Genomic DNA, 13,842 nt, shown 5'->3' on the forward strand with positions numbered 1-13,842 from the left:
CTCTCATGCCGACTGCCTTTAAGGGAATAATTTATCTCTTCCCTGATGACCGCCCTGAGGTCTGATGAACGAAGGGGAGCTTCTTCCTCTAAGGTCTGACAAATACAAGCCTGCAAAGCCTTTTATTATAGCCATCAGGCAAAGGTACTGTGCACAATGCACACTGCTTATGCTTAGTTTTTGACGTCTTTTTGACCTACAACAAAGCACAAAAAATGGACCATATCAGCTACTAGGTGTATTTTTAACACTCACCAAAGGCTGACCCCAAGAGTACTGGTTTCGGAGGAGGTGAATCCACACGTGACGCTGGGGCGCTCGAACGCTGTTGCCCTCGTACCACACTGCTGCTTCTCCTTGAGCGGCTGCTACCGCTTTTGCTGCGCTGCTCAGGCACCTCCACCTGAAGGTGCTCTGTGTCCCCTACCGAGGACATGTTGCCGCACACTCATTCCACAGCTCCCGCTGCTTAATACCTGCAGCCGCGCCTCCTCCCCCGGAAGTGTACCATCTACTTCCGGGTCACAAGCGCTGACGAGACGCCGAGCCAGCGCCGCCCATACGCGACCCAGGGTGGCTCTGCCCGACCCCTGGAATCATGATCTCCACATGGCCAGACGAGGAGGGGTCTGCAAGCAGGACACCCCCGACGCTGCTTCCAGTTTCCCCGTCTCTGCCGTTCTCGCAGACACCGCGCAGAGGCTGATGGACCCGGGTAAGAACTTCGTGCTTAGCACCTGTCTGTTCCCATCTAGGACAGGAACCCAAACTGGAGTGGTGAGGGGGACCGCCCCTTGAAATCCTGTAGGTTCCTGTCCAGATGGTGGGCGGATCCCCTCTCTCGTAGGGTGCTGTCGTGGCGATAGGAAAAGATGATTTCTCAGCAACTTTATACAAATTACCTCTTCCAGGTTATAAAAGCAGGTTTTGCATGTTTTTTCTTGTGTTTTTGTCAAGCTAAATTTGTCTCTTATGCATGCTGACAAAATAAATAAATAAATATATATATATATATATATATATATATATATATATATACTCTACTTCATGAGGTTTTGGCACAAAAAAAAAACAAAACACCAAAACCTGATACCTACGTTTTTTCAGAGTTTTTTCACCACCCTTTACTTTCAATGCTGAAAAAGCGCTGAAAGAAGTGACATGCTCTATTCCGAAGAAACAAGCAAAACACAAAATACTGAGGGCAAAAAAAAATATGTGTGCATGAGATTTCTGAAATCTCATAGAATTTGCTGTTACTGCAAAGAGCAGCTGAAAATTTGGATTAAAAAAGTGGCAAATACGCCATGTGTGAACATATCCTAACTGTCACGGCAGCTTGTCCCTGCTCGCATTTGCTTTATTCTTAAGAGGCACTGGTTTGCAGTTTTCCACATTCGAAAAAAAAAATGTGGCAAACCAAGATCACGAAAAATTTTTAAAAAATGGAGACGCTACAGGTTTCGGAAAGTGGCGACATTTTTTTTACCACTTAAATAAAAAAGTTTTAGTATTTAGTGAACATGGTAAAAAAAAAAAAAAAAGAAGTGGAATTGAACTTTTGTTGTTTTTTTTTTTGCAATTTCACCACACTTGGATTTTTTTCCCCATTTTCCAGTACACGATATGTTAAAACCCACAATGTCGTTCAAAAGTGCAACTTGTCCCGCAAAAAAACAAGCCCTCACATGGCCATATTGACCGAAAAATAAAAAAAAGATATGGCTCTGGGAAGAAGGGGAGCGAAAAACAAAAAAAACTCTGGTCGTGAAGGGGTTGTTGAGTCCTCATCCGTCCCTGGCTTTCTGATGTAGAGAGATCCAAGTAAATAACACACAATACAAAAGGTTCGTGTGTACATAGACAGGGATCGCCCAGGAGCGCTTCTGGCCCCCCTGGTCTCTCACCCCTCTTTTTATATGGCAAAGAGATAAGCATTACAGACATGCGTACAAGCGCTCATATTCTCTAACAAAAGAGTATCTATTCTACTGATAACGTTCAACTTCTGGAATGTAGGTTAAAGGTCACAATAACAAGAAGGAATGCGTCCATAAAAGGAAATGTCTACCTTGCTCAAGTTTGCTCATATGAGCCAGACGTTTCTGAATAGGAAGACAAAATGGATTCTTCAATCTGATCTCTACAATTCCCCCCTTTGACATATTCCTTTTATGATCTATCACAAATCCCCTTTAACATATCCATATTTTAGATTACCACAGGGCCAAAGACAAAGCCTTTATTTTTGGTATTACACATGTACACACTTATATTATTAATAAGAAAATCAAATCTAGTATCAATTCTTCCGTTTAACTCTCACAACCTTTTCTTTGTTTTGCAATAAGTATACTAAAATATAAAAACAAAAATTAGTACGGTAATATTAATTAGAATCACTAGAGGATAACATAAGAATGAAGAAGAAAATTTATACTCTTGCATCTATTACACAAAATTTATCTGTGCATACTGAGATACTCTTGAGCACAATCTGGAATAGTACGTATATGACTACAATAATCATAACTATATGTATTATGCTCTGCATGATCCCAGCAACCCACCCACCAATCCCTCTGAACCAGTTGGCTGGGTTGAGAAAAGAGAAAGTATCAGACCACCAGCTATCCTTATTCTGGTCATTGTCTTTATCATACTGATCTCTGAGTCGTTGTACGTCCTTTAATTTAAATGTCATGTACTAATTTTCTATGATGTTGCACGAATCTATTATTCAAAGGGGTTAAAGAATTTAGTCTATCCCATGCCTCCGTTGAGGTTAATACTATTAACATCAATGTTATGAGTTTTATACTGCTCTTTTGCAATGGCTTGCATGTATCCATGATGCCTTTCCTTCAAGCTTGACTGATGTAGGTGTTGTCAACAGGACTTGGAAGGGTCCGTCAAATCTTGGTTCAAGAGCCTTTCTGGTGTGTCTTTTTACATAGACTTGATCACCTGGTTCCAACTTGTGACTTCCTTCAGTGTTGTCAGGATCTGGAAGGGAAGCAAAAACTTGTGCATGCACCTTAGTTAATTGTTTCTGAAGATTTTGCACATAAGAAGTCAATGACTCAATATTTAACACAAGTTGTTGTGGAAAATAACATCCTAAATTGGCAGTCCTGCCAAACAAAATTTCATATGGAGACAGTTTAGTCTTACCCCTTGGGGTATTGCGTATTGAGTAAAGGGCCAGTGGAAGGCATTCTGTCCAAGGCTTTCCTGTTTCAGCCATGGCTTTCTGTATTTTTAATTTTAAAGTTCCATTCATGCGTTCCACCTTACCAGAACTTTGAGGATGGTACGGAGTGTGTAACTGACTTTCAACACCCAACATTTTCAGTACATTTTGAAATATTTCTCCAGTGAAATGAGTACCCCTATCTGACTCGATCACTTCAGGGAGACCGTAACGGGGTATCAGTTCGGCAACTAGCTTTACAGCAGTGTTTTTAGCTGAAGCCTTCCGAACTGGATAGGCCTCTGGCCACCCCGAGAACATGTCCACACATACCAACACATACTCATACCCATTACTTTTTGGCAGCTGGATAAAGTCTATCTGTAATCGCTGGAACGGATAGAGAGGTCGGACGTGGTGCTTCATAGGGGTCTTTGTTGTCTGTCCGGGATTATGTGTTAGGCATATAACGCATGCAGCACAATAGTCTCTTGCATAGTTGCCAAAACCTGGAGCCAACCAGACTTGCTTTGCCAGTAGTGTCATTGCATTTGCAGACACATGAGTAGGGTGGTGGAGTCCACCAACTACAATCGGGTACCAGGCTCTAGGTAGACATATTAGTCCATCTTTCTTCCAAATTCCTGCTTGTTCTTCTGCCCCTTCCTTTTTCCACCTGTCCCTCTCCTCTTCTCCTGCATCTTCCTGTGCTTGTCTCAGTCTATCTTCAGTATTTTCTGTGGGGTTTACAGTATGAACCTGCTGTAAGGGTTTGACCGCTGCTGCCTTGGCTGCTTTATCAGCCCTATCATTTCCCCTAGATTCCCTAGTGTCGAGTCTCACATGTGCAGCTACCTTAATTACTGCTACTTCTTTTGTTTCTTGTGCAGCCTCTAAGATCTGTTTGATCAGAGAAGCATGTTTTACAGGTTGGCCTGACGCTGTCATGTAACCTCTAGCTCTCCAGATTACTCCAAAGTCAAACACAATACCATGTGCATACCTAGAATCAGTGTATATATTAGCTGTCTGATTCTCAGCTATTTTTAGCGCTTCGATCAATGCTGTTAGTTCTGCTTCTTGTGCAGACTGTTTCGGTGGAAGAGGTTCTGCTTTGAGAGTTTCAGATTCTGACACAACTGCATACCCTGTATGGAAATTACCTGTGTCATCTGCAAACCTACTACCATCTATAAACAGCTCTAAATCTGGATTTTGAAGTGGTGTTTCGGATACATTGGGTAAGCCTACCGTTTCTTGTAAAATGAGCTCTGTACAATCATGTGTGTCTGTAGGGAAAAAATTTGCGTGTGGATCAGTGTCCTTATTCCCCCCTTCAGACTCGAGAGGTAGCAATGTAGCTAAATTGAGAGTCTGAAGCCTTGCAAATGTGATAGTAGAGGGGAGCAGCAAAGAACACTGCAGCCGCAAATGTCTAGCCATAGAAATGTGTTTTGGTTGGACCTGGTTTAATATCCCATAAACATCATGTGTAGTTTGAACTGTGAGTGGATGCTCTAGGACAATTTCTGATGCTTTGTCCAACAATAGTGAGACAGCAACAACTACACGTACACAGGTTGGCGCTGCCCTAGCTACTGGATCTAACCTTGCTGAAAGATATGCAATTGGTCTTTGTTTCCCTGCATGCTTCTGGGTAAGAACTCCTGTAGCATGGGAATCAACTTCTGCAGCCATAAGCTGAAATGATTTGGTGTAGTCTGGTAGCCCTAACGCTGGAGCTGAAACAAGGGCATCTTTTAATTGTTGGAACGAAATCTGACCTTCTTTTGTCAACAAATAAGGTTCACTTTTTACACAGTCATACAGTGATTGCATTAGTTGACTGGCATGTATAATCCATTGTCTACAATGAGACACTATTCCTAAAAATGCTCGTAGCTGTTTATGATTTCTAGGCTCATTCATCTGTCTTATTGCTTCAGTTCTTTGAGGTGTAAGATGCTTTTTACCTTGAGAAATGCAATGACCTAGAAAGACCACTTTGATCTGACAAACTTGTAGCTTTTGTCTATTCACTTTACACCCTTCTTTTTCTAGAAAACATAGTAAACTCACAGTGGACCTTTCTGCAGTTTCTAGATCTGGGCAGCAAAGTAGTATGTCATCCACATACTGCAAAATTACTACCTGTGATTCAGGTTCAAACCTTTGAAGAACTGTTTGTAGGGCATTTGAATAAAGAGTAGGGGAGTGTATCATTCCCTGTGGAAGGCGTGTCCACGCCAACTGTTTGCCCTTAAATGTAAATGCAAACAAATGCCAACTGTCTTGGTGTAAAGGAACCGAGAAAAATGCATTTGAAAGATCTATTACAGTAAACACTTGAGAACTGGCTGGTATCTGTGATAGTAACGTATGAGGATTGGGTACAACTGGGGTGATTGGATCTAGAACTTTGTTTATTTCTCTTAGATCATGTACCATACGATATTTGGGCATAGAACTCTTATCAAGAGTTCTCTTTTTGACTGGATACAGAGGGGTGTTAGCAGGTGATTGTATCTCTACCAAAACTCCTTTCTCTCTGTATTCCTCTATCTGTTTTGTAATTGCTAGTTCCTGCTGGGCACTCACAGGGTATTGTCTGAGCTGTGGGAGAACAGCTCCTGGTTGCACAGATAATTTTACAGGAGAGATATGCAATAATCCCACATCAGTGTCACCCTGTGCCCACAGTGTTTCTGGGATCATTGAGAGATCTAGATCTGTGGTGTACTCTTTTTCTTCAGTATAATCCTCAAAAGCCTGAATTCTGACATATTGTTCTAATGATTCTGCATCATCAGGGATAGTCAACATAACTGTGCCATCTTCCCTAAAATTGATGTTAGCTTCTAATTTCTTTAGTACATCAGTTCCTAACAGACATGTTGGGGCACCTCTGGCATACAAAAATCTGGATGCAAAACATTTAGGTCCTAATGAGACCTCTATCATACAATGTATGATTTCTTCCCACCCATTGTCTTTAATAATTCCACCTCGTTCTTTACTCAGTCTTTCCCATTCTGTACTGAACATAAGTGCTTCTGAAATTCCCAATTTTTCTCTCACTCTTCTAATCTGACTTCTAACTGACTTTCCACATCTTTCCTGTATGATATCTGCTGCTTCCACTTGTCCTAAGACGGTTTTTGTCTGTTTATTTCCCATTTTTCTTTTCAATATTAGCTATGACTACCCTAGGTGACGTTTGGACAACCACTTCCTCTGTTGGTGGCGTCTCGTTGCCTTCTCTCCTAGGGAGCTAAAATATCCTTTCAATATTTGCTATTTCTACCCCAGGTGACGTTTGGACAACCACTTCCTCTGTTGGTGGCGTCTCGTTGCCTTCTCTCCTAGGGAGCTAAAATATTGAAGGGCTTGTCTGCTCTGTTTCTTCTAATATGCAGGACGTACTTAAGTGCTATTATGCACACAGACCCAGCAACACCATACAGATCACAAAACTTTCTGTGTCAGTTAGCATACTTGTCCCAGGCTCATGAAAACCGCGTCCTGGGCTCATTCTATCACACCTTATCCAGGGAATGTAGAAACAAGTTCTATAGGAGAGTCAAGCATGGGCGGAGGTCTCCCAGAAGGACGCTACCTCATAACCCAGTTAGGCTGACTTCACCAATAACCTTGTTCTAACAATCGTGGCTTATTGTTCTACGTACTTCTATTCTTCTTTCACAACATGTCACAACCTTCACACTGTTCACACACTGTTCACACACTGTTCACACACTGCCAGGGACTAGACTCATAAATCTATACAATATGGTAACCCGAGTTTTATAGGTATCTACTCACTACTAGACTAACCCAGCGTGACACGGCTCATAGAGATCTTTCGGATAATACAGGGCAGATAAAAGAGAACTAATAATGTCTCTTACCTGGCCAGGTTTTTTCATTTGCCGTCCATTATCCCAGATCTCCGTTGTCCGTATCCGCAGGTAAATCTCGAGCAAACACTCTCTCCTCAGGTCCCTGTTCAGGCGCCAGAATTGTTGAGTCCTCATCCGTCCCTGGCTTTCTGATGTAGAGAGATCCAAGTAAATAACACACAATACAAAAGGTTCGTGTGTACATAGACAGGGATCGCCCAGGAGCGCTTCTGGCCCCCCTGGTCTCTCACCCCTCTTTTTATATGGCAAAGAGATAAGCATTACAGACATGCGTACAAGCGCTCATATTCTCTAACAAAAGAGTATCTATTCTACTGATAACGTTCAACTTCTGGAATGTAGGTTAAAGGTCACAATAACAAGAAGGAATGCGTCCATAAAAGGAAATGTCTACCTTGCTCAAGTTTGCTCATATGAGCCAGACGTTTCTGAATAGGAAGACAAAATGGATTCTTCAATCTGATCTCTACAGGGTTAAATGAATAAAAAAACCTACAGTATACAAGTTTGGTATCCACGTACTCATACTGACCTTGGGAATCAGATTACTGGGTTACTTTTACCATGTAGTGAACATGGTAAATTAAAAAAAACTATTGTACAGTTGCATTTTTTATGCAATTCCACCGCACTTTGTTTTTTTTTTTTTTTCCATTTTAGAGTACACTATATGGTAAAATCAATGCAAAAAAATAAACTATTATGACTCTTGGAAGAAAGGAAAAATCAAAATTAATAAATGAAGGTGTTAAATATAGATGAACTTAAGTGTCACGGAGAGGGGAGAACTGGATGACCAGAACAGAATCGTTAGGCAGATGGATGGTCAGAAAACCCAAGGTCAACACCATGAGCCTACTGGGAAAGCAGCTATGACATGCGTGAACCAGGCGTTGCAAATCTATAACTGGCAATAGGGTTATGTATCTTAAATAGCCAGTGGTCCCACCCTGAGTTATCAGGAGGAACCTAAAGACAAAATGTTAACCCCAGAGCTCCTGGCCAGGACAATAGCACAAGTCCCAGAAACACAAAAAAAACATTGCATGGTCACTCTGTCGCCTGCTACAAAGATGCAACACGGCCGACGATGGAAGCAGAAACAGAGAAGGTGGACACAGATGTCACATTAATGACCAGTTAGGCAAAAGGTCAGGTTACTAATGTGGATCTGCAAATACCAATTACATTTATAGAGGACCTGTCAGATGCTCAAAATAATTGAGTTAAGTCCCTTGTAGAAATCCCAGTTTTGCGCTACGTTTCTTAATTGCAGAGACAATCACTTTGGTTTGTTTTGGAGCCCAGTATGTGAAAACCGCAAATACCAGGAAGTATAAAAAAACAAATCTGCTTTATTTAAAACATAAAACATAAAGAAGAAACAAAAAAATGCAGCGCAAAAAAAAAAAAAAAAGACACTCCTATGTCCATGGAAAAAAAATAAAAAAGTTCCAGGAGAGGAAAAATTAAAAGTTATTGCAACATGTTGGGTTATGTGCCCAGAAATCTACATTACTGACACTTGTAATCAAATTTGTTCATTAGTTTAAAAAAGTATAGAAATGACAATGCAAGTGCGAGAAAGTCAAATATCGCCTTACAGCAAGTCATGTAACCTGACTTGTAGCTTCTTGGATTTTGCAATGATATAGATTTCCTGCAGGAAAGTGTTACACGTCCTATCACTGATAGATAGATATACATATACTGTACAGGAATCTGCTACTTTGTGCACATACATAATACTTGTAACAGTCCTGAACTTAGTAATGACCCTGACTCACCTGTCATTACAGGGTACTAACTTGTGTGACTTCCTTCACAGATCATGGACTTTTCTCCTTTACCTATGTCATCAGGTGGGTGTGCTTTGTACTAATAAGTCACACCAACCTAACTGGCTCTCATGGAAGCTGACTGATTTACTGAAGGAAGTCCCAGAGAGAACAGCACAAGGTATGTGTGAACCGTAACAAATCTGCCTATATATACAACGCTCTATATACATTAGTGTGTGTGTGCGCAATTAGTGGTAGGCTGGCTCTAATCCATTCATATGATCAGCCCTGTAAGAACCCACTCAGATGTCTGTGCCAATGGGTTTGAGCACAGAACACTGAATGCGGCTCTCCTACCTCAATCGGGACAGCCTGAAATAAAAATCATGAAGCTATCATGCTCCGGTGGGACACCAGCAAACAGTCCGTGCATTTTTCGACCGAGATCCATGGACGTCTGAATAATCCCAACCGCAGCAAAGATTTATTTTGGCCTTTACAGGACGCATATATTTCTTTAAGGCTACGTGCACACGATGCGGTTTTTGCTGCGGATCCGCAGCGGATTTGACGCTGCTTATCCGCAGCAGTTTTCCATGCGGTGTACAGTACAATGTTACCCTATGGAAAACAAAAACCACAGTGCACATGCTGTGGAAAATTCCGCGCGGATTCTCTGCGGAAAAAAAGAAGGAGCATGTCACTTCTTTTTGCGGATTCCGCAGCGGTTTTCAACATGCACCAATAGGAAAGTGCAGTTGAAAACCCGCAGGAAAATCCGCAGTGAAAACCGCAGTGGTTTTGCACTGCGGTTTTTCCAAATCCGCTGCGGAAAAATCCGCAGCAGAATCCGCAACGTGTGCACATACCCTAATACTGATTTTTCATTGGACTAAGGACTACATTTCTATTCTTTTAAAATTTTCTTTATAATCTATGGGACAGAACTAATTGGTTTCCATTAAAAAAAAAAAGTTCTATATCCGTTCTTCTTTATGGGGTGCAAATTTGGTACAGAATATTTTATTTCCATTATTTTTTGGCATTTTTACAACATGTTTTTTTTGGCATGTAGAAAGTATCTACATAGATGATATTTCTGAAAGTGTTTTAGGCTTGTTTGATGCTTTAGGACACATTCACACATTCAGTATTTGGTCAGTACATTACCTCAATATTTGGTCAGTACTTTACCTCAATATTTGGTCAGTATTTTACCTCCGTATTTGGTCACTATTTTACCTCAGTATGTCTAAGCCAAAACCAGGAGTGGGTGATAAGTACAGAAGTGGTGACGTGTTTCTATTATACTTTTCCTCTGATTGTTCCTCTCCTGGTTTTGGCTTAGAAATACTGAGGTAAAATACTGAGCGTGTGAACGTGGCCTCAGGCTAGGGCTACACATGTGACACGTGATAAAAATTCTCAGACAGAAAATCCAGCACATTGGAAAAGATTTGCAATTCTGTGTTGGAGGAGCTCGCAGGTCCCAACGCAACATCATAGGAAGTTATTAGATGCAATTCTGCCATGTCAGTGTAGCCCAGGCGTGGGGAATCTTTTTTCTGCCAAAGGCCATTTGGATATTTATACCATCTTTCGGGGGCCGTACAAATTCCGCCCACAAAGTATATCCTGGTGTCAGGACGTAATCTTTCATTGCATGCCCTTCAGTGTTCAGTAGTGAACACTGCGTGTGTGTGCTAAGAGCAAGAAGAAATTAATGAGCTGGTTGTAATCAAAATACAGCTCCCTACCCAAGAATGTGGTCCCTGAGAATCTGCTCGGGGGCCTGATAAAAGGTCATCGAGGGCCGTAAATGGCCCTGAGGTTCCCCACCCCTGGTGTAGCTCAAGCACTGGTTGTGCCGTTTTTCAGGCTTTTGTCTCTATAAAAAGGATCCAAGATGCTGCCAGTTTGATTCCTCACACCTTAGGCATGAACTTGCATCAATAACGTTGAGGCACAAATGCTGCTATGAAACAGTTTTCTGAAACTAACTTTATCTAGTTGAAAGATATGTCTCCACCACCCCACCCCCAAAATGAATTGGAAGACAGAAAATGATGTGAATTAGTTGTGCAATAATTTTGTGTTTTAATGAAAGGCGCAAACGACCGTATTTCTCATACGAAGATCACATCATAGTGCATGGACTGGCCGTCGGCTCTCTTGACCTGAACATAACAACGTGAGGTATTTCTATGCGGCTGTCAAGCTCAGGGCAGGAGAGCTGACGTTCAGTCCAAGAATTGCGATGTGATCCTCGCACGAGTTATACAGCGGTCTGTCTTCCCGCTTAGGCCGGTTTCACACGTCAGTGTCTCCGGTACGTGAGGTGACAGTTTCCTCACGTACCGGAGCCACTGACACACGTAAACCCATAAAAATCAATGCATCTGTGCAGATGTCATTGATTTTTTGCGGACCGTGTCTCCGTGTGCCAAACACGGAGACATGTCAGTGTTCGTGGGAGCGCACGTATTACACGGACCCATTAAAGTCAATGGGTCCGTGTAAAACACGGACCACACATGGACCTTCTCTGATTGCAGTCCGTGTGGCATGCAGGAGACAGCGCTACAGTAAGCGCTGTCCCCCCCACTGGTGCTGAATCCGCGATTCATATGTTCCCTGCAGCAGCGTTTACTGCAGAGAAAATATGAATAATAGTGTTTAAAAGAAAGATCTATGTGTCCGCCGCCCTCCCACCCCCTGTGCGCCCCCCGCTGTTCTGAAAATACTCACCCGCCTCCCTCACAGTGTTTTGTGCTGGCCGGCCCTTCTACTGTATGCGGTCACGTGGGGCCGACGATTAGAGTCATGAATATGTGGCTCCACCTCCCATAGGGGTGGAGCCGCCTATTCATGACTGTAAATGAGCGGCCCCACGTGACTGCATACAGGAGAAGATGGGGCCAGACCAGGAAGCAGCGACAGCCAACGAGGGACGCGGGTGAGTATTTTCTGAACAGCGGGGGGGGGCGCACAGGGGGTGGGAGGATGGGGGACACATAGATCTTTATTTTAAACACTATTATTCATATCTTCTATGCAGCAAACGCTGCTGCACAGAAGATATGAATCGCGGCTTCAGCACCATGCAGAGTGGGTACCACACGCTCCGTGTGGTACCCACTCGGCACATGGGCCGCACACGTGTGCCGCACGTATGGCCTACGTGAGCTCACGGGCACACGGACACGGATAACTCCGGTACCGATTTTTTCCGGTACCGGAATTATCTGGACGTGTGGGACAGCCCTTAGATACAGCCAATGTTGTTGCGTTTTTGTAGCATTTTTTTCTGCAGGCAAAACCTTCTCTCTTGGCACTAACCCTTTGAGACAAAGCCCTTTTTCGTTTTTGCGTTTCTGTTTTTCGTTCCCCTTCTTCCCAGAGCCATAACTTTTTTTATTTTTCAGTTAATATGGCCAGGTGAGGACTTTTTTTTTGCAGGAAAGGTTGTACTTTTGAATGACATCATTGGTTTTACCATAGCAGGTACTTAAAAATGGGGAAAAAAAATTCCAAGTCTGGTGAAATTGCAAAAAAAAAGTGCAATTCCACAACAGTTTTTTTTTTTTTTTTTTCTTCCATGTTCATCAAATGCTAAAACTGACCTGCCACTATGATTCTCCAGGTCATTACGAGTTCATAGACACCAAACATGTCTAGGTTCTTTTTCATTTAAGTGATGAAAAAAAAGCGCCAAAGTTTGCTTAAGAAAAAAAAAATTGCGCCATTTTCTGATACCCATAGCTTTTCCATTTTTTGTGATCTCGGGTTGGGTGAGGGCTTATTTTTTTGCGTGCTGTGCTGACGTTTTTAATGATACCATTTTAATGCAATGTTACAAAAAAATGTAATTGTGGCGTTTTGATTTTTTTTTTTTTTTTATATTGACAGATTGGACGTTTCTGAACTCTGCAATACCAAATATATGTATATTTTTTTTTTATTTTTTTTTATTGCTTTATTTTTGAATGGGGCAAAGGCGTGATGGCCGGAAGTGTGCATTAAATGCCGCTGTCAACGTTTGACAGCGGCATTAAATGGGTTAATAGCCGCGGGTGGATTGCGATTCCACCCGCGGCTCTTCCGGGCACATGTCAGCTGTTCAAAACAGCTGACGTGTTGGGAAAGATATGGACTCAGCACCGGAGCGCACATCAAAGGGGGAGACGCGACATGTGCCGGACTAGTAAGGCATATGTTGTGAAAGGGCTAAAGAAAGTGCCTAAAAAAAAAATCAAGTTTTGCTTCATTTTTTTAATGTTTTTTTTTTTTTCCTGCAATTTTTGGCTGCGGATTACACGTGTGCTTTGCCTACAGTACAAGTTTAATAAAGTTGGTTTTATTCACCAAAATCGCAGCAAAAACATGTGGATTCTCATTTCTTTCTATGGGTGAATAAACGCTTCCAGAAGTGACCTGCTGCAGTTTTCCAATTCAGTCAGGGGGAAAAAAACAAGAGTATACATGAGATTTCTCTGAAATCTTAAAGATTTTACAGATATTGTAAAAAGCAGATTTTAATTTGTATAAAAAACCTTGGGGGGGGGGGGGGGGACGACGACGCAACGTGTTAAAGTAGCATTGTGCTCCAGAGCTGCATTCACAATTCTTCTGGCTTTAGAAATGAAATTTGTCATTCCTGCCTTTAATGTAGGAAAATAAAAGTGCCCCATCAAAGTCAGTGAAGATAGCTGTCAAACAATTTTCTCAACTGTTTTCAATGACAACATTGTGACTGCAGCTCGAGGATATAATACAGGATGTATTCAGGACATAGAGTAATGAATGCACAAAGCTGTAGTGCTCGACTTTACCCTTAGCTTGCATTTATCTGTCACATTTTCTTAGGAGACATATATACTTTTTCCTTTTTTTTTTTTTTTAATGATGTACACCCCTTTCACATTTAAAGCGCCATGGACTAAATGGC

General features: G+C 42.0%; 1 protein-coding gene and 1 long non-coding RNA gene across 2 annotated transcripts in view; one reads left to right on the top strand and one right to left on the bottom strand.

The window, feature by feature from the left end:
• The window catches only part of LOC143770182 (uncharacterized), a 35,328-nt gene extending 26,295 nt beyond the window's left edge, over nt 1-9,033 (bottom strand). Inside the window, exon 1 of the long non-coding RNA XR_013214564.1 lies at nt 8,901-9,033. This is a non-coding gene — a long non-coding RNA (uncharacterized LOC143770182). The remainder of the gene's footprint in view (nt 1-8,900) is intronic.
• Nucleotides 1-13,842, top strand: part of TMEM150B (transmembrane protein 150B) — a 125,432-nt gene that overhangs the window by 25,977 nt on the left and 85,613 nt on the right. Inside the window, exon 2 of the mRNA XM_077259542.1 lies at nt 8,942-9,072. The gene's annotated coding sequence lies outside the window, so the exon portion shown is untranslated. The remainder of the gene's footprint in view (nt 1-8,941; nt 9,073-13,842) is intronic.

The sequence above is a fragment of the Ranitomeya variabilis genome, chromosome 4 (genome assembly GCF_051348905.1).
Source record: "Ranitomeya variabilis isolate aRanVar5 chromosome 4, aRanVar5.hap1, whole genome shotgun sequence".
In the NCBI taxonomy this organism is placed as follows: Eukaryota; Metazoa; Chordata; class Amphibia; order Anura; family Dendrobatidae; genus Ranitomeya; species Ranitomeya variabilis.